Below are 21400 nucleotides of genomic sequence, written 5' to 3' on the forward strand. Positions count from 1 at the left end.
TGTTTCAAAGTGCATGCAACCTTGCCGATTATTTTTTTCCCTGGGTGAAATCATTTGTTCAGCTGGGACGTCTGCCAATCCGATGATCGGTTTACGTCCGTTTGGCCAGTCATGTTTGTAGAACAGTTTGTAATCGGTGCTTTTGTTAGAAACAACCGCTTTCTACGAATTCGAACATTTCTCACTTAGTAGGGATAAAAGGCCCGATGCGCACAAGATTCCACGATACAATGAACGATCAGGGTTAGTTCAAGTATGTATGCAGAATTTAAGCTAGGGAAAGTTTTTCTGTTTTTAGATAACTAATTTTTAATAACCAATAACGATTTTAACAGACATGCATAATTTAGTTTATCGGTCACCGAATTGCGACATTAATCAATGCACAAAAATATACAGTAGAAAGCTTACGCAAAATTAACTAGTATTAGTTGATTTACGAACATAGCCTCAATTTTGTCGATAAAAACAATGAGCAGACCATTAGCTATGCGAGCATCAGTTCCGGATATTTGTTCGAGAAGTCCTGGAGCAGCCTAGCCCTCGGGGCGCATTTAAGGCTGACAGATCCGCTCGAGACCATAGCTGTGTAGTAAACAGAAAGGTCACGATGATCGCCTTGTATTTTAAGGAAAAAGATGAAAAAGCGCGTTTTATCAACATGGGACTATTCAGAAATAGTTTTTAAATAGGAATATCGTATGTATAAGTAATCGCCGAACCTAAACGCCGCTGAAGTTCTCCGGGCCCGAGTGAGACTGTAAAACTTGACCTATCTTGCAAACCCCATGCTCCAGTTCAACTACTCTCGCTTCATTATCTTTTTCAATATACCACCATCTTTACGAAGCATTCCTTAACAGCTCAAATTTAATAATCCGTTACAACATTTCAGAAATATGATCTTATGAATCAGTAAATTCTAATTATGTATTTTAATTCTATATAGATAAGTTCGATAAAAATACGTATAGTTTAATTTGAACTATCTGTAACACAGAAGTCAGTCTTTCAGTATATAGTAGTACTAAAAAACGTTTTGCGACCATGGACATCGCTTGAAAATAGGTCATGAACTATAAATTTGGTTGATGCAAACCAGATTTATATAGGAAAACAGAACGTTTCTATTGTTCTAATGGTCGTGGGCGGTTTTATAAGACAAATAGCAAATCTTTAAAGTTTCATCAGCAAAAAACTACTCTGCGAGCGAGGTGTGGCAGTTAGACCTTTTTTGCATTGATTGTACATGTTTAGTGTGCCTGCTCTGTATTTAAACAAATGTTCGATTATAACTAATGGCATATACTAAAGTTAGCATATAACTTCAAAATATTTGGCCATTTTTCAATAAAATCAAAAGATGCCGGGAAACAGCTTGTAGGAAACACTGGCGAACTAATCATCAAACTTTGTTATCTGTTAAAGTTAGATAATGTAATCATTGTATTAACGTGCTTTTTATTATTTACAAAGGATAAACAATCCCTTTAAACAAAAGTTTCATTGGCGCGATGAAAATAGTCTATTAACGTGTCTAATGCCAACGAACCTTTAGTGAAACCGAAATGCTGAGATCACATGGTGTTCAAGATGCTTCTGGGATAAAAACATGAGAAATATCGACGCGGTGATGTAGAACGTTACTTTGCTTAGACACATGTCTAATTAATCTATTGCACACTGAGGCTTTTTTAACTAGGCGGCACAAAAGGCTACCACTTAGAAATGTTCTAATTAGTACCGCGATAAAAAATTTCAGTGGGTTTGAGACGCTGCCCCTACGTTGTGGCGTAAACCTAACAGATTTCAGTGGTGACCTAAATTAAAAGGCTTCGCAGCAAACAGCGGAACTCCGTTTTCGTAGAGGTGCTAATTAAAAACTTCCAGAAAAGCGTATGTTTCGAGATCTACACTTTTCTACTATGGTATGCTTTTTAGACAATGAGAATTCATTTTTCAGGATATTTTTTTATGTTAAAATATTTTCTAAAATGGTTCAAAATGTATCATTAAATTTTTTTGTCAATTTTAAATAGGAACATACACTTTTGGGCTAAACTAAGTCATGAAATTTACAGGTGAGTCAGTGTAATATTGTACAGGAGTATATTATCTATTTTGTGTTTTCAACTAGGACCCTTTTAAGGCAGTTTTTAAACCTAGCACGATCGTGTTACGTGTCGATTTCTGTGAATAAGTAGCTTCAAATACTTAAGACATGAACTCTTACAGTTTTGCCATAACAGCTTTAACAATGTTTACAAAAAATTCGTGTAAAGCAGTTCGAGTAAGCCAGCTTGATCAAGAGCAAGAAAGTACGTAGATCAGCCAAGCTAATATTTTTAAAGTTATTGGCGTTATCACTGGTAACTCCTCGGTGGAAAGGCGTATTCTAGTTAGTATTTATCCAAAGCTGTCGAACTATGATTTTAAAGATAAGAATAATTAACCTTTATTTAGCTTATCTGTAAAGGAGGCGTACTTTGGAAAATAACTACTGTACAGTGTTGCAATTAAATGATAAAGAAGTTTCTCTATCTGGTGGCGAAGATCTCTTGGAGGACGTTTTTGAGCGGCAAATGTAAAAATTGGAATAATATCGGTTCAAAACATAACATAATTACTTCATTATGGGACTGACCGACATCCGTGTACTTCTTCAAAAACTCAGTCGCATTTTCGTTCAGTACCACTGCGCCAAATGAAGATTTATGTGTTCATCAAATAGATATGTAAAAAAAAAATAGCACATTTTTCAATATTCGACATTCAGGCCAACATAGAAATTGTCCTACTTAACTTAAAGTTAACATTTGAGCGTACGAAGATTATACTTGTTCGTACAATGCGGTGCGTTACTGTTTACGTACGAAGACTTACACAGTCACAAAGGTGTTTTATGACAAACGAAACCTTCATGTGATAAATAACAAGAATTATTACACTTAACATACACCCTAAAAGAGCTTAACATGAAATTAAAATCAGAATCAGCTATGTCCCACTGTTTTCAGTTATAAACACATTTGGAGGGGGTCCTAGAATACTCTGTACAAGCACAAAGTGAGGGCGGGACATACAAAGAGTAGCTTCACTCATAGAGAAAAGTATTTATCAGAAATCTTATGTGTGATTTACGTGAAGTACGAAGAAAAAAGGTTTTTGCAAGTTTTTCCAGCCAACGAAATAACAAATTAGGAAAAACGTTAAAGGAAATCTTAGAGCAATTATAAATAACTATCAGTAACTATCGATCGGCCTAGCAAAGGTGATAATAAAATGTATTTGGGCTCTTCTGCAGGTTGTTTTGTCGAAGACATCGCTTTTAGGAAATTCTTTATTTCTAGCTCGAACACAGTTAAGTAATTAATCCTTGATTTTTCATTTTTTGAAGGACACTTCTGGGAATTTCGAACTCCTGATTATAGAGCATAGGTAATGCTGAGTAGAAGAGCATATCATTTGATCTATACTTCAAACCAATTTCTTTGCCAGTTTAAATATGTGCATCAATCATCACTCAGTGGTTCAGCTTTAGTGAAAGAAGAGGTTAATATCCTATAGGCACCGTAAAGGCTTTGCAAAGCTCATATACATTTTCCACGACTGCCTTAACTTACGGAGTCGAATATATAAAAGTGATTTTGGAAGCAGATTTATTGAGGTTCACCAGACTAAAGAAAGTGAGGCATCCTGATATATCAAAATCCATCTACTATTTAGAAAATGAAGGTTTTAGCACTAAACTTTTTAGGCCCATAGCTTATCAAGTAGTCACTAAAAGACGCATAGTATGTTAATTTTACTATACGTATCTGTTTTTGTACATTACACACATATTCGTTGTTAAATTCAAGAAAGTTGCAGAAAATGCACATTACTTGTTATATAAACGTTCGTTTATGGAGAAAGTTTTATAAATCGTATAATCAAATTAGCATTAGTATAATCATGACTTCACTGACTGGGTTGTAAAAACAGGTTACCTACTGGCGTTTTATAACTGCACGTATAAATGCGTTGTAAACTGCGCCATATGGTATTGTTAGTGCGATGTATCGTCTCACATCGGCTCGGGTTTGTGTTTATGTCTATCTTTGCTGTTATTCACACGTGGTTTATGAAGAGTGCCGTACTAAAAGGCCTAACTGTGCTGCCTTGCGGCATTCTTTCAGATGAAAGAGTTTGCTACTTGAGGGGGCAAAGAAGCAGAACAACACATTGCTGGGCTAAGTCCAGCTAAGCTTTCCAGGCTTCTGGAAGGCGGCAGAAGCATATGGCCACCAAAGGTTTTTTCAACTTTGTGGTACGGCATCCTAGAACCCTGATCTCAGACTATCAAAGGTTTCGTCAACCCAAAACAGTTTTGCTAGTGAAAGCCTCTGTGCCTACCATCTTTCAGTAATAAGGGAAATCTCCAATATAGGCATGCCTGGAAGAAGTGTCCCGAACTACACGATTTTAGATACTAAAAGAAGCCCAACAGGTGGGAATGCCTATCCAGATCTTAAAACGATAACACCTTCTGAAGCACTTAGCATGCTCAGCCTCAATATCAGTGAAGTGCGGAATCACGACAACTAACTTTGGTTTTGCACCTACGCGTCTACTATAATAGCGCAGTATTAACTATAATTTGAAAGTGACTAAAATACCAGCCGCTTTTATGATAGCCGAAGCTAAAAAACTTGTATGAATTTTTCGACATCAACCTAAATTAGTTCAGCGAACTCTTTCCAGTAACTCTTTAAGGTTGTTATCTTTGCTTTATATATTGATTTGAAAATATGTAAACCCAAAATTGATATTTTTGCCGCATATAGCTTTTGATCTGGTGTGAGTAGATGATACAACTCATTTTGTGGAGAGCTTGTTTATCAGCCAAGTTTTAGCAAGATTTCAAACTAAGCTCGCGGTAAGTTCATATAAGTCCTTATCTTATGCACTTAATATGAGTTCGTACGAGATGAACGAGGGCGACTCATTCAATCACATAATTTAAGCATTCAGGGACAAACTGTTGTGGAGAAAAAGAATCCTTTAACGTTAGATCCTGCTGCACTTTGTACCCTAGAAAGTTTAGGCCCAAATAAAGATAATTTAAACTACTGCGTGTTATCTCTGTCGTTTTTCCATGCTGAAAATATGCCAGATATGTGTCACATTCTTGCTTTTTTGTGCTATATCGAAACACTTGGATATTTAAAATCTCGGGAACCTCTATTAAAGGTAGACAAGGATAGCAAATGTTAGGGCTGGCGACTTGTTTTATAAGCCAGTCCCAGGACTTTGTTAAAATATTCATTATTGCGCTTATCTGGAACAGATTTGGTTTGTTTTGAACAGGTCTTTCTAGTATTTAGGAAATTTAACTTTGTTTCCTTAGATGTCTCTCCTTGAGAAAACCTAAGCTGTTCCCGTGCTCTCAGACAGCTGTTCGGCAACCCCTCGGGTCGCTTAGCAATAATATATTGTCTCACAGGCGTTGGCGTCTAGCAGCATCGATTATTTCAATCGGCTAATGTTGTTTCGTGATAACCTTGACGACAATAGGTGGCCGTGCCGAGCTACTCTGTTTTATGAAGCCGTTACCCAGGACAACGAGCGCCTGTGCCTTAGTCACTTCAACGTCACCTGCACAGACTTCTGTGCGATGTGCCGTCTTCACCGAGTGCGTTTGATACAAATGGCCGATATATTCCATTCGTAGCTCTCCAATTAATACCTGAGTTCCAGCTGGCTAAGCTTATGGAGCTGAGTCTGCGCATCGCACCAGTGATCATCAGAGGTAGCTTTCACCTCCAAGGTTTTTTCTCGCGCGCACCCACTGCACCTTAAAGGTGCAATAGGTTTTACTCTTTACTGCGCTTTGAATTCCGCAAGATCGCAGTGATTTCTCGCAGTGGTCAGTTTCTATGTTACCACTTCACGCATCAGCACTGTCACCTCGCCGCAGCCTGAGCAGTTCGTGAAAACCTCTTTGCTTTTTGACAGGCAACTACAGGCTCTATGTCTACTTAGTGTAAATGATAGATAAATTAGTTCATATAGGCTGCAACAATCCAAGCGAAATAGTAAATACGGTAGTTTGGAGTATGACTCTCTCGAGTCAGTTAGCTGCTAACTCTAGGTCTACCAACAAAAACACCTACCTATATTATTGACCTGCTCATATACTTATTGAATATTATATTTAGCATTAGGTGCATAGGTAGTAATCTTTTGATAAGTCTACCTTAAAGGGCATTTGTGATTGTTTCCTGAAAAAGCCATCCTTCTGAACACGTTGTCGTACAGCCTTCTGACTGTATTATCGGTTTCTTACTTGCATCAGTAATATTATTAATTTGATTTTGGCGTATTTGTGCGAAATATCGGCTTTTGTAAATACTGCGTTACACCTAATTATTACAACATGTGGTCACCTAATGGTTTAATCGTAGTGGAAAAATGCGTTCACGTTTTTGAGTCTCCTACGTCCATTTACAGACGACATTTTACTCGACATCTATAACTTAAATTCTTCTGTTTATAAAATACCGATGGCCGGTGTACAAAAAAGTTAAAATGCGAATGTAGATTTAGTCTTACATCGAACCTTATTAGTACCAAAGGTATTTTTGTGTATACTGCATTTTGTAGGAAAATGCATTATTATTTTTCTGTTTAAATAAGTTGATACAAATACCAAAGGATCTGCCATCATTCATATTGGTATCTCAGCTCCAATTTATTTTTCAGCTAAATAAATGGTGAGTGCTTAGGGACGTATCAGGTCAAAATCTATATTCGGTGTAATCTTTTCATGATCATACCATATCGCGAATTATTCCTCCATGTCCTGAAAATCCTAGAGTATCTTTGAAGCATCAAACACACATAGGACATTGATACTCTGTGCAATGATGCGTCAGCGAGTGTATTCTTATTCATAACGTATTCAATGTTCACGGTCAGATGATATTGAGCAGACCCTTTTGATGGGCTGTATTTGCCCAACTCCACGAGAATTGAACACCCGAAGTTCTAATTCATCTAACGCGGATAAGCGATTCTGACTAGTAGCTTTTCCAACTTTCGGTTTTCAATATTATTTTTTTGAGAAGTTTGCTCATTTATGATTAGCTACTTCGTATAATTGCCGTTATCTTCAAAACTGGTAAGTACTGAAGGCCCATACGATCGGTAGTCACCTAGCGTAAGATCATCCAGGTTCTTGTCTTGAATCAGATACTGCGTCTATCTGTACCAAAATCTTACTGGCTTCGCTCAACAGCAAGTCAATTATGAAGTAGTTCATATCATTAGCATTTAGCCAGCGATCTTTCATCTATGGTGGTACTCAAAGCTCATAGTTCCGTAGCAGCATTCTATGAAAAAAAGTTCGAGATTTAATAAATCTGTGCATACTGCCACCGTTTGATAACTTTGTTTTAAAATATGACTCACTGTGAGTTGTACTTTGCTGCCTTATTTAAACACTAAATCACTTCTTTCATCTCCCAGGGCCTACTTGTCTTACTGCTTTGTACTTGATAGAATTTCTGGAGGATTTGTCAAAATATTTTATGTACTGTGGCAGATCTTGTTTACCCTAAACAATGTTCGAAGTACTGATAGACCAATTCGCATACGAACCATCGACTTTAAATGACGATGGCAGGATCGAGCGACTTTTCAGCCTGCAGTTGCTTTAAATATGGTATTCTACAGTGACTACTCATCGGAAAACACTCACAAGCAAGATTGCAAGGAGGCTCAATGATCCAAGCACGCAGGCAGATGTGGTAACTAGAAAATGGGGAGTTAAACGGGGATATTAATTACAATGCTTGAGGGTCCCGTTTTGCGGCATGCATTATTATGCCATTATTGAGTAAAAATAAAGGAATCAGCCAGTGGCACGGCTATGTTTTTGCTTTTTTTGAAACAAAACCTGCCCAGACACACAAATTAGTATCGACCTCTCAGGAAATAGGAATTCCTTGTTTGCCGAATCAATACTAAACACCAACTAATAGTACATTTTTTGTAGTATATATTTGACGTTAGGATCAGTTGCACATGTTTCCACCCTTTATGCAGTAAAATTCTGGTATGCAACAAAAAATTGCGCGAATGAATTTCGAAGAAAACACGGTCGATACAACTAAATTTTACGACCCTGAAAAAAGCTGCAGATAGGAATACTGTACTGGTACTGTTAGGTACCTCTCAAAACAGACTTTATGCAGTAAAAGTTATCTTTATCAAATATATGAGCGCATTTTTTTTCTACAAAAATATATGTAGGGGATATTTAAAATTAAAAAAAAGTCTTCATATATTTTCAACCAGAGTATTTCGAACTTGTATTATTCAATTTTTATTTATTCAATTTTAATTATTTAATTGTGCTTTCTTTCAAATGTTTTTATGAAAGTTTTTCAATTTAAAGACGTGTATTAAAACACGAAGCATCTACTTCCCAATTAAGTTCCAAAAACAATCTTCGTTTACCAGTTTAGATCGTTATCATGGAACACTTGATGTTTTGCAATACTTATAAAACCTAACTTTATACATAGACGGATGGCGATGCGATCAATTACCATATTCAAATATTGTGAAAAAATCGGTGATGAGTGGAACAAAATAGAACAAATAGTGGCTGTTACAGGCGAATTTGAAATTGAATAATTTTAAATTAGTTGGGGTAGAATGACGATTCTTTTGCGCTCTTGCTCCAACGCTCTGCAAACTTCTGAATAGCTACATACTACTCACTTCCTCAGACATAATCTCTTCGTCTGTGGTTTTTGAAGTAAATCAATAGTAAGATATGCTTGCCTACGAATTGCTGCTATAGGGCATGGAAAGGCTTATGGTCACACAAACTTCAATCGGGAAAATAAACGGGTTGAGACCAACATTGGGTACTCACTTGCTAAATTTACGAAGTAATTCAGGCATTGCAATTGAAAGCACACGGTGTGGTCACGAAGAAGACTGTGTGCGTTCGATTGCTGTGCCAACGGTCCATGAGTCCATTAAGGAACTTAAAATGGAGAGCTGTATTTGTTTCATGTTCCGTAAGTATCTCGTAGTAACAGACGTCCCTGATATCCGTTGCAAGTACTACCATTACCTTCCGATTGAATTCGCTCAACACTGCGGCTGAACTTGACCTTTTTTCCAAGGCAACGCCATTCCGTGGTCCCTATTCGGCCAATCGTAGGGATTGTCTATCACCACCGTATGCTCCTGGTTTCCTTGTTTTATTTTTTTGTTAATTAAAGCTCCGCAGTTCGTACATGGGATACACCACACGTATTTTCAATTGGTCTGGAGCCAATTTATAGGCGACTCATTATTCCTTTTCGGCATTTGGGTTATAGTTCTGTAATAAATTACATTTTGTCTATATTTTACAGTTTCGCTCGGCAAAACCCTTATACTCTAAACTGTGTCTTCAATACTCCGATTTCCATCCTTGAAACATTTGTGCCACTTACGTAGGGCCTCCTTGCGCATGGCTTCTCTAATTTTCGATGAACTTTTGCAGAGCTATAACCTTCTAAGAAGGGAAACTTGAGCACTAGGCATTAATTTTCGAAGCTAAAACGTGTTTTATTTCGCTCTGAACTAATTTGTTCTCCAGTTAGTTTTTATTGCTGAAGTTGCTAGAAGCACCAGCATATAAATTCGGGATTTGACGATCCATTGATCTCAGTCCGGTCTCTCTTTAATGCAGATTCCCATGTCCAAAGCGCAATAGCTGTGCTCGTCTAAGTGATAATTTTGACTACAATTAGCACAATATTTATTCCTCACGCCGCGAGAAATATCTTGCTCTTGAGAGACGTTACATCGGGGTTTCTAATACATTCTTAACTGACTAATACCTAACTTCATTCGCAAGTAGCCGTCGTCGGTCTGCCACTTTTTTAAATGAATTTGATGAATCTAAACTTATCTCGATAGTAGTGCGCCTTTAAAGAAATTTGTTTGCGTGCTTCTATTGCCATAGAACCACCTTGCGCGCTCTGATTAGTGTTTTTTTGTCTTGTACTATTTTTCGATGATCCACTTCCGTGACCTTCGCCTCAAATCAGATCATCGGCACGAAATGTCTGGCTTGTATTATTTACAGTACACTACAACTGATTTCTACGATATTACGCGAGAATTTATCATGTCAGCTCTGGACAGGTAATGCCAGAACGGTCGCAGGTGCTGGCTTTCACTGCAGGATCAGAAAATAGGGTGCGAAAGACCGTCAATTATACGTTGGCTCTACGTTAGCCTTGTTTTTAAGCTTACATAGACTGTTTTTCCTTGGTGGTCATATCCAACACAACACATAGTTAGAATAAAAGGCGTAGACTCCAAGTAATAGTCGCAAAGCGACACCGTACAGTTCTTCTGAGGTTTCAAATGTTTGATACAGTAGTTTGAAGGCATGACTTATTTTGGTGCATTTCTCCTCCAGAATAACTAGGACCTCGAGTTTCGTGTAAATAAGAATCACGCAGTGCAGCACAGTGTATGATATATGCGACAACAAGTTGCACTTGTGCACAAGTGAGTGCACGATTGTATTTGGTCCTTAAAACCCTTATTCTCAAATTGGAAAGTAGCAAATGTTCGGCTACAGAGGTGAACAAATGTACATGTCGCGTGGTTAAACGTTGGTAATGTGCACTGTCATATTATACCCTGTCATGTACATATATAGTATATTATTCTAGCGACTTCATGAAGCCGTATTAAAGTGCTCCTGTTACGTGTGTGCTGCAAAGTTAAATCTGCTGTTTATTGCCTATATAGGCAACAGTGTTAGATAGTTATATCGGTAAGCAGAAGAACTGTCAGATCACGTGGATCCACAAGAAATAAGCGTAGAATTAGATAGACAGGCAAACATGTCGGTAGCGGAAAACGTCTAAGTGGAGACTCTCTAGATGATAGACGGCAGAAGCTGTGTTGCTCGTTGGAAATTGGTGGATATGTACACAGCTGCTTATATAACGGCCACTGCTCGACAGTGCCAAACATACCAGGCTATGAGTATGCGCAAATAAGCATAGATCACTACGATATTACGATGATTACCCGCTTCAATAGATAATTTACATGGAAATATAGAAAGACAGACGAAAAAACGTGCGGCTGTTAAATTATTCCTTATCGATGGAAGCGTGATGAGGCCGTGGTTGGGCGGACGAAAAGCAAATGTAAGAACATGTATCATGCAGAGCTACATTTGGATAGCGATGGCGGGCTGGATCGGGACATCGTTAGAAGCGGGTTGAGGATATTTACATATGTACATACATATGTAAATCTAAATGATTGCTTTCGCATAAGCGAGACTAAAAATGAAAGAACGAAGAAAATATGGCGGGAATGATGAAGCTTTGTACGAAATTCTTATTGAGAAAAACTTAGCATAGGGAAGCAACGTTTTTTATGGGGATTTGTGCATGTGTCCATATTTTTATATTTTTAAGGGCGGTAGAATTGTACTTGTAACGAGTAGTTTAACTGTGGCATCGTTGCGTTGACAAAGTAACTTGCTTGAATATACCATGAAAAATTCTACTAAATGAATATATTATAAAAATACATATTTTGTATTGTGGTGCGCTGAGATAATCTGCTACTGCTACTATCACCAGAAGGCTCTTACCTACAGTACGGATAGCTTCCAAACTGAGCGGCCCTAGCCGATAATTTCAAAGGAAAATACTAGTGCATACAAGTATGTATTTACGTAAATACACATTTGATTATCATTTACCTTTTTTTAAATATTAAAATTTCTTGTAATACATTTGTACTTGTAACACATTTATATCTATAACAAGTATTTATATTATCGTAAAATCGCATATCCTGCTAGCCTTATTCATATGAACCGTGTATTACTTAAATAAATTTCCTCACTACTGGAGATTTAAGATCCAGAAGAGTTCGCTCTTTATTTTGGTGTTTCTTCAGCTTTATATGCTTTCATTAGAGTGCAAAAAGGATGTCCACGCGTCTCCCCATGCAGGAATTTGACGAAAGCAATAACGCTTTCGACCTTTAATTTTATTGGGCTCCTGCGCCTAACATGATATAACAAACACGTTCTACGAATTTTCCAACTTTCACTATTCCACCTCTGCATCAATAGACTGCGGTAGAGAAAGATCTACAATATCGCGAAATTTTTTCTATATGTCCCCATATGTCTACATTTCACGTACAAGTTCGATATATTCTTGGCCTCTTCCGATACGCGATTGTCTATCCTTTTTACAAAACATACAAATCTAGGACAAATATACCCAGCTTCGCTCGTAGCCCTAGGCTGTAAACTATTGAAAAACTATTGCTTTTTAGGAGCTCCGGAAAGAAATGAGTAGAGCCGTACATCTTGCTCTAAAGAGCTCATCATTCTGTCACTGTGACGTCGAGACGAATTTGGATCGACGGAACCCTTCAACCTCCGAAAAGCTTTTTCCCTAGCTAACTATCAGTTGTTTTTCCGAGACCGGTACGGTGCCGCTGTTTAGCATTGCTGCAAGCACTTACCAACGTACGAATTCAATATGAGCGGTATCGAGGGGCCAATCAAAGGAAGAGACTGGTATGTTTATCGCCTTTGCTGTTGCTTGGATTTTCGCTAAAGGATCAAAGCGTGTTGACAATCAGATTTTAACCAAGACTACCTATGTATCTCTTCGGTTGATAAGAAAACGGTGCTATTGCACCGTCGCGGAAACAAAAGATTACCTACTAGAGATAAAACTCAACAAAGAATATACCTAGAGGTAAAACTCTTAATTGTGTTCAGTCAGTTATAGACTCGGAAAGCTCCAGGCATGTCAATCAGGCAGCCTGGTCGTTTTAAAAATGGTCGAGTTTGAGCACCGATACTGATCCACGCATCGGGTGCTAAAAAAAAGACTCTAAAACAGCCATGATAGTTGAGTAGGTAAATCGCCGCGACGTCGTGTTCGATATTATTTACCTCGCTTGTGGTAGACCAGGCGGCGTCAAAGTGCATAAAAATCCGTAAAAAAGAATTGAGTACAGCGACTGGCCGGTACTGAGATGACATTAGACAGCGAAAGAACATATCGTTGTAGGTATGTGTGTTGAAGAAGCTGGCTAGTGTGAATCGGTATGTAGGTTATTGAATTGTGACTGGAAATCTTTACATTTCACGGAAAACTTTTATCAACGGACAAAATTCTATAACCAGAAAAAACTGTGTGCCGTGGCATGCAATCGTGGTAGCCCAAAAATCGCTCTTAGAGGACAGTGAAAACGCCTGACAGGAAAAACAACTGAAGTATACTACTCGAAATCGTCTCGACAGGGCCGCTATACACAATCGATTGGTTAACATACCTACCACAGATTACTCGAGCCCTTGAAAAATAAAGCTGATATGCGCCAACATCTGCTTTTAAAGTGACGATTGAAAAAATCTTTGTTTCGATTTTGGATTGCGAGAAGTCTTTTCGCTTCGGCGATCTTTTAACGCGAATTCCTTTATTGCCAATTTTAGCGAAACATTGCGGAATAACAATTTCTAGATCTGGGAAATTTTCGATCTGTATCCTGTTACCAACATTTGAAGAACCACCCTTGAAACTATACCTGCTGAGACTGCGTCAGTCCTACGATATGTATGATGCAAAACATGTCAAGTTTCAGCATTGTCATTTTTTGTTTTGTCTTGTATATCCTTTTGTCGAACTCCAATACATATATGGTGATAAATATCATCGTAATTCGAAGACTGCTCGTACGTTTGATATCATTCTATATGATTTTTTTAAATACATGTCCTCAGAAGAACACCGTGGCTTATCCAAAATTGTGGAATGTAATTGATTACACAAATTTCTAAAGAATAGAAAAATATTTGCATTATGATCCTAAAACAATATCCGACGGGAAAATTTTTATAGATAGTCATAAGCAAGAGCTATGGATACGAGCAATGGATAGGAAAAACTGCGCAGCAGGCGGGAACAAGGAAATGCGCAAAGGATCAAGGGCCGATGTAGAGCACACGTCGGAAGCTGTGAATTGTGTCATGAGATTGAGGTGGTTACAACAACGACCTAGCATTACTAAATATTTGATATTCTTTTTAATTTATGCAATCTAGATTGCATTACGGAATAATATTTTTTATCGACGAAATTAATTTTGTAAAAAATTTTGATATAGCTTATAACAAAAGTACACGGCTTGATGGCCACACGGTCTACCGCTTGTACGTATTTATATTTGGCCGGTTACTGATCTCTGTTTTGTTGTTGTGGGGTCTATTTGTGCTTACAGTTTGCAATATGTATGTTCAACAAACTGCTATTTTGTCAAGCTGCTGTGAATGCAGTGTGAGATAAGTGTCTGCATTAAAGCCATAATTTGACGCCGCAGCAAAAACGTGTTACACCAAGTCCTAATTCGAATCAGCTTCGATTGTAACACTGTTACGACACACTCTGTTGCCTGAGAAGCTGAAGTAGATGACAGACCATTAAGTTTACACAGGCATCTTGTAGCATGAAAATAATGAGGAGTGCATTGATTTCCGATCATTAATATCAACCTTTGTGTGTGATACCGGCCAGCTGTTCGCGCAAGTATACCTAAACAGCGCTGTTTCCTCACCGAAGTATCGGCTCATACTGGCCAGCCTTATTTGTAATGGCATCTAAAGTCGGGTACCCAAAGGTTATAGTAGCATTCAACAATAATTTGAAGTTTCGGCTTACGTTCTATCATTCGTTTTCTCTGCTTATTTTCTTGTATGTATTTATGGTCATGTCAACCGATCGCAAATTCAAAACTCGTCGTAATCCACCTCAATGCTAAGTGGACCTGTTTATGTCGATTATTCCGCAGCTTCTTAAAAACTAAGACAAGTGAACAACATCATTTGGATGTTCATCTTAGTTGGGAATAACTCCGTGCCTACTAATCAAGCTTCCGGTGCTCCAATGAAGTTCACAGGACCGGGTTTTCTTGCACTTGATACATTCCTAGGACAAACAATACAACACTGATTATATAACTACATCTGTAAACCACACTTCTTTACAGCAACATTGAAGTGAAGTATATATCTTAAATTATGTACGATTACTTAAAAAAATCCTCCATTCTAGACGAATATTCGGAATCTGTTTTCGATATTACTTCAAAAATTGCTGGGAAGGATTTGTTTCTACAAATTACTATAGCTGTGCAAATAGAGATGAGCATTCATTGCCTAGACTACGCTGCCTCAAAAACGTATGATTGGCCAACAGACTTACACTTCTTACATTTTTTAATATTGGTATATTATCGTGATGACATAAAGTTAACTCGATGAAAAAAAGTTGAAAAAAAAACTGTTTAGTTTTTGGCCGACAGTTAGAGGATTACATATGTATGGTGGGTTTCATTTTCCATTATACTTTTAGGGTGCAGATGGTTAATGCCACTCCGAATTCTATATGAACATATATAGCATATTTGTCTTTAAATTCTACAGTGAGGTTTTGGTGGCATCAGGCAGTCCTTTCTATATTGCACATTAACAAAATTTTTAGTGGCGACAAAAATACAGAAAACTTGCCCTGCCTATGTAGGTATGTTCTGTTTGTTAGCTTTTAGTAGTCGGCTGAAAGGAAGATACTAATAACCTCGCGAAGAGAAGATCGAGGATATTTACATCGATTTTAGTTTTATAGTGAAGAACAACCTGGTCATCGCAGGAAATCCTGGGTCGTACATTTTCGTTTTTAGGTGGCCTTCCCGAGCAAAATGTTTAAACGATTTCCGCAGAATTGGCCACAGATTTGAGGGACAAAAATTAGGAATTCTGTCACTCCAAAGAGGTAAAACTGCCTCTAAATCCTTTTTTGATGAAAGTTGATAGCCGGTTGCAGAAAGCCATCTAGTCTATTATGAACAGGCAAATCGACAACACTTACTTTCTCCGAACAGGGAAGCGTAATAAAAATGTAGATGAATTACTTCGTTAAACTTAAAAAGGTCCATTAGCGAGAGATTTTGGCAGTTTGGTTGATCTTGTTCAGATAGTGGGTCTGCGATCTCCATGAACTCCATAGCCAGAGTAGGGACCATCACCATCATCAGGATATCTACACTGCACTACTCTGTAGATTTGCATAAACGCGCTAAACTTCACTTAACAGCTTCTTACAGACATCATGATACTGAATTTGAATAGAATAATTTCAGTCTTCCATGCAATAATGGTAGGATACAGTCGTTACCGCTGTCATGCGCTGACAAGGCCCTGAAGAAAATAGATATGCCTTGTAAATTTGAGAAAGGTGAAAGTAACACAGTTGATAAAACTAGTTTTCCATATTAAGAATGCGATGTGAGTATACAATGTAGAGAATCTCGTACATTACCTGATATTGTCAGCGAAGACTTCTATGCCTTTCACGTGATAGCGCGTCTATTCAGTAATTAGATTGTGTAAAAAGTAATAGTTGTATTTACGTTCAACCTTTTTCTAATTCTTCATCCGTTAATAATTAGAAGTTAATATACAGCTTCTTGTCTTTCTTCCCTTTTCAGGCTTTTCGCATTGTTTTTTTTGTCCCCATGATCTCCAGGTATCTTTTACTTGGACGCCCCAAAGGGGAATATGTAAATTATAAGACATTATTTTTGGTACTTGCTTTATTTCACATTTTTCACTGTCAAAAAATGATGATATAACCTAAGATATTTGTTCTGCGTTTGTTGAGAATTCTATAGCTGAAAAAAATAAGCTTTTTTTTTAGAAAATACTCATCTACAAAACTATCTCAAGGCGATACTTATGAAATCGAAAAATCATGGGAAGTGTATTGTACAGATCGAAAACCCTCTTTTTGAACCCAACAGATCACTTTTGGGTAGCATCTCAGCTGTAGGGTCTTGGCGTGTACGCCGCACCGATTTGTGTCTTAATATAGACAATATATAAACAATAATACTTGCTCTTGATAAAAACGAATAACAAGTATGAAAAATACTGTTTCTAACTTGCTGTGTCTTTAAACGTTATACAACTACTGCTGTCTATATTTATATAAACAGAAGATACTTCGTGTTATTACAACTAGTATACGCTTGTGTGTTTATATAGATATTTCAGCACATACCGTTTAAGACATGTACGCGCATTTGTTCTTCAATATAAGAACTTTAACTACCAAGATGATTGATCAATTATCTAGTTACTTGACATTGACATAAAATTCTTAGTAAAGGATAGCGATTTAGTGCTGTTAATATTAATGGTATATTATATATATGGCTATTATATTACGATCTCTTAAGGTGATTTTAGTGGCATGATTGTTCAATTGACACTTATTGGAAGATCATAGCAGTAAACGTCGGCTACAATATCCTTCTTAAATAAATAAATAAAAGATACTTTTTAACGTCTAATAAAACGTTCTTTAACGCATGACAAACACTATTTTTCAATAAGACACTAAGGACTTCCTATGGGACAGTACAAATAGAAGCGAGCTTATTTACATCTCAACACCTGGGTGTCCTGTATGAACTGCTCAAAGACTGTCGAAGCGAGTACTTGGCATGACAGTCCTATCAAAGAAAAAAACATCCCTTAACTACACTAAGTTCTCAGCGCTTACTCCAGTATCGCTAGAAAATGTCAATTTTAAATATCTTGTCTGGTCAGCGATTAGTCTTTATAGTGTACAATTTTTGGTATTAACTTATGATCTTTAGTTGAGTCACGCGTTTTTCCAATACTACGGGAAGAACTGACATATGATCGATTAGTTTCACCACTTTCATCAGCTGTCGCTATCTTTTCGATGTTGAAGCGTGTTGTTTGTTTCGATGTTGTAGCTTGATTAAAACCCATTTTTATTGTGATACTTCATTTTGAAGTTGTATGCTAGCAGAGTAGAGGCCCTTCTTTGTAAACGACTACCAGTATAAACCCACCATCAGACGAGGTATACCAGAGGCCAAAAGCTGATAAAAGTGGTGTCAAGGTCTGTAGGAAGTAAAGATTTTCGGTCGAATAGATAGCGATGCGACCGCAAAGATAATTCCTAACGCTTCTCTTTTAATCTCCGAATATTTGCTGAGGTAGTTTGCTTGCCTGAACAACAACTCACTTAAATCCGTCTAAGAAACGATGTAAGATGACGGCGCTAAGACGATAGTTACTTGCATTTGTAGCTACTAATCGGTAAAGTTATGTTGTAGCGGGTAGGTCGTAGATCTATCGTGTCTTTTTTTCATGAAATTACTTGCACGCTGATTGAGTTTTGGGAAATTATGGCGGGAAACGATTTAATTTGGTTGACATTTTTTGGACGCTGCATTTCAATAATTACAGATATTTTATCACGATCAGGTCTTTGTCCTACTTGATCGATAACAAAAGCTAGGTATAAAATTCGTTTATCGAAAATAAACATTTACGACATTTTATTCTGAATCTGAAATATACAGCACGATAAAAGACCTTGATCAAACTATCATTATTCTTTGATCATCTTACACGGTCAAATATTAAACTATAAAATAATCCAAGTATGCGACTATTTTTTCTACACCTGTTAACATGATGGCCATAGTCTGTTCAAAAATCGCCGGAGCGCATTTTATGCTGCAGAGTAAATTATTATACGAAATAATTTTTTCAGATTATTCATAGTAACCAGGTGCTTATCTGAGTAAATATGCTTTTAAAAGACTGATAAACACTTCAATAAAAGTGAAATATTTTTCTTACTGGAACTGCGTGAAAATCTCTTCTATAAATGGTAGCGGATAGCAACAGTCACACAGGACATCGTTTAGTCCGGTTGAAAAATCAGCGCATATTTTCCGCATCTGTCTGTTTTTATTTCCAATAGTCTTAACGAAAACTGCAAACGAAGGCTTGCCTAATCTATGCGAACTTAGAACTCCTTGATTGAAATAGTCGATCTAATTTCAAGAATAACTTATTTAGCATACCCAATGCAACTTGTACTGCGTTTCTAAATATATAGGCGCTTTTGAATTTTTTGACGTTTCGCTTTAAATCGGCCCGAAGTGCTCGAAGAATGTTAAAAAATCATTTGGAGATTATGCCTTTCTTTTTTCATAACAACTTTAGCGACTTCCCTTGTATTTGTAGAACCTTTATTAATTTGATTCACTAAAGGTCAAATATTAACGCTTTTGATATCAAGATTACCCCTAAAAGGCTTACAATTTCCTTAACTATTTAAAGTTTGTCTCTTTGCGGCACTGTTTTTAATTAAAAACTTACAGCTCAAGCATCTTGGACATGTTTTACTTCGTCCTTCTTTCAGGTAAATTAAGATAAGTGTAGCTTAGGTTTGGGGAGCCAAGACATGTTTACTTGTAATGGTCAAGCCCTATCCTACTTTAATACGTAATGTTACGTCTTTGTTATTTATCTTCAAGTTTGTATAAAATCGTTTCCACCACCAGCTCCATTTACAGTGCCTGCTTTAGTTAAATCAGCACGTTTTTATTCGTCCTGCACGGGTACTTCGTGTTGATTCAAGAAAGCGGGCTTCAAAAAGCGCTTTTTTGGGCTTTTCACTGGGCTGTTCGAATTGTGGAATCATCTACACACGACAGGTTTTCTAAGATGCGGTAAAGCCTTTAAGGTTGACATTGGACCCCGATACATGCTTTCCTATGCGTTCCGAAGCGTTGTTAAGAAACTTTATAGCAGAATGTAAATTTTTAAGGGTCATGTTAACCAGTCAATACTTGAAAGGCCATGGCGTCGAATGTGAAAGCTACTGACCGTGCTGAGTCGAAACATGTCGCCTCATTGTTGAATATAACTTTGAAACGTTGGTATTATAAAATGTTGATCTCTTTTTCGGGTTAGTAGGAGGAGGCAGAGATGTTGCTGACGACAACATTCGCTGTGGTCTTATAATTTTTAAACACAGATCGTAATATGTTACCATTTTGTCTAGTGAGGCTTGTTGTTTTAATACGGCTTGTTTGTCTCTTAGGTGACCTAATCTAAGACAGCATGCACATTTTTTGAAAAGGGTTAAGAATCAATTATGTTGCGGCTTTATCGCCATTATAACGTTTATCTAAACAGGAGATACTTTTGGCCTGACAACCAGTGCACCTTTAATAACACACTGGAATACTTACATAGATATTCCAACACTACAATACAACATGACCACTTATAGGGTCCAATTCAAACGCAAAATCTTCGCAGCGCAAGACAGTGACTGAAGAGGAAAGATGATTTTCAAAGCAGGGTAATGCTTAAATATCAACAAATGAAACGCTGTGATGAACAAACTCTTATATAATCTAAAAGTACTGTCTTAGACTACACAGCTTATTGTGGAAACCGTACATAATAAATTGCAATCAGTGGTGAAAATTTTCCTTACGTAAGCGTTTCCTATCGTCGTTTCGTCAGATAGATTCTTCTTAAATCGTTCCCGTAGGATACGAAAAGAACGAATACGTATTCCCCCCGGCTTTGGTTTCACGAGTCCACATGCCCAAATCAAAATGCATCGTAGCAATTTTCTTGATTAACTATGTATAGTCATTGGATGCGCTTTTTTGTAATCATGCTATATACTGTATATATATATATATATATTATAAAAGCAAGTAAATATTTACATGTGAAAAGATTTTGTGTAAGTGGAAAAGTATATAAACCATACTGCGTGTAACCTCGACAGGATCAGCGTGGTCTAATACTTAACTCAGTTTGATCTGATTGCTCTCGTCATACCAGAAGTGCTAAGTAACTGTTGCCGCCAGAACGGAATATAAACAAACGAGTCTTTCACCAACTTATCACCCAACCGTCTGAGTAAAATTAAGCCGGAGTGGTAGCAACCAAAATAATTTATCTACATTTGCTGGTAGGATTCAAACACATCATAATATGCAGCGACTTAGTACGTGTTGCTGGTTGAAGATGGGGCTATTGAATAATAAAGGAATCTTACTTGCTACAGACACCTGCATGATACCTTTGACAATTATCGTCAAAGTAACTATCGCAAACTAAATGGTAGATCCCATGTACAGCGTATCTTGTTATCATACGTAGATTTGTTTGGTTTGCTATCCTCCTGATCTTTTTATGTCTATGTAGTTCTAGATGAATGAACTTCGCCTCGGTGTTTTGTAATTCAAATAGTGGTGTTTTTCTATATACTAGTCGACTGCCCGTCATCGCGAGTAGTCTTAATGCTTGTTTAAGCAAATTTTGGGTAATGTTATAAGGTTTCGAATGCTAAATTTCGTTTAAATGACAGTAACTTTGAGTTCGAAAAGTCCCGTCGCCATTGTCACTAACAGTTTTTTGGACTTTTCGATTTTAACAGCT

This window comes from Varroa destructor, unplaced genomic scaffold (genome assembly GCF_002443255.2).
Source record: "Varroa destructor unplaced genomic scaffold, Vdes_3.0 BEIS01000005.1, whole genome shotgun sequence".
Lineage (NCBI taxonomy): Eukaryota > Metazoa > Arthropoda > Arachnida > Mesostigmata > Varroidae > Varroa > Varroa destructor.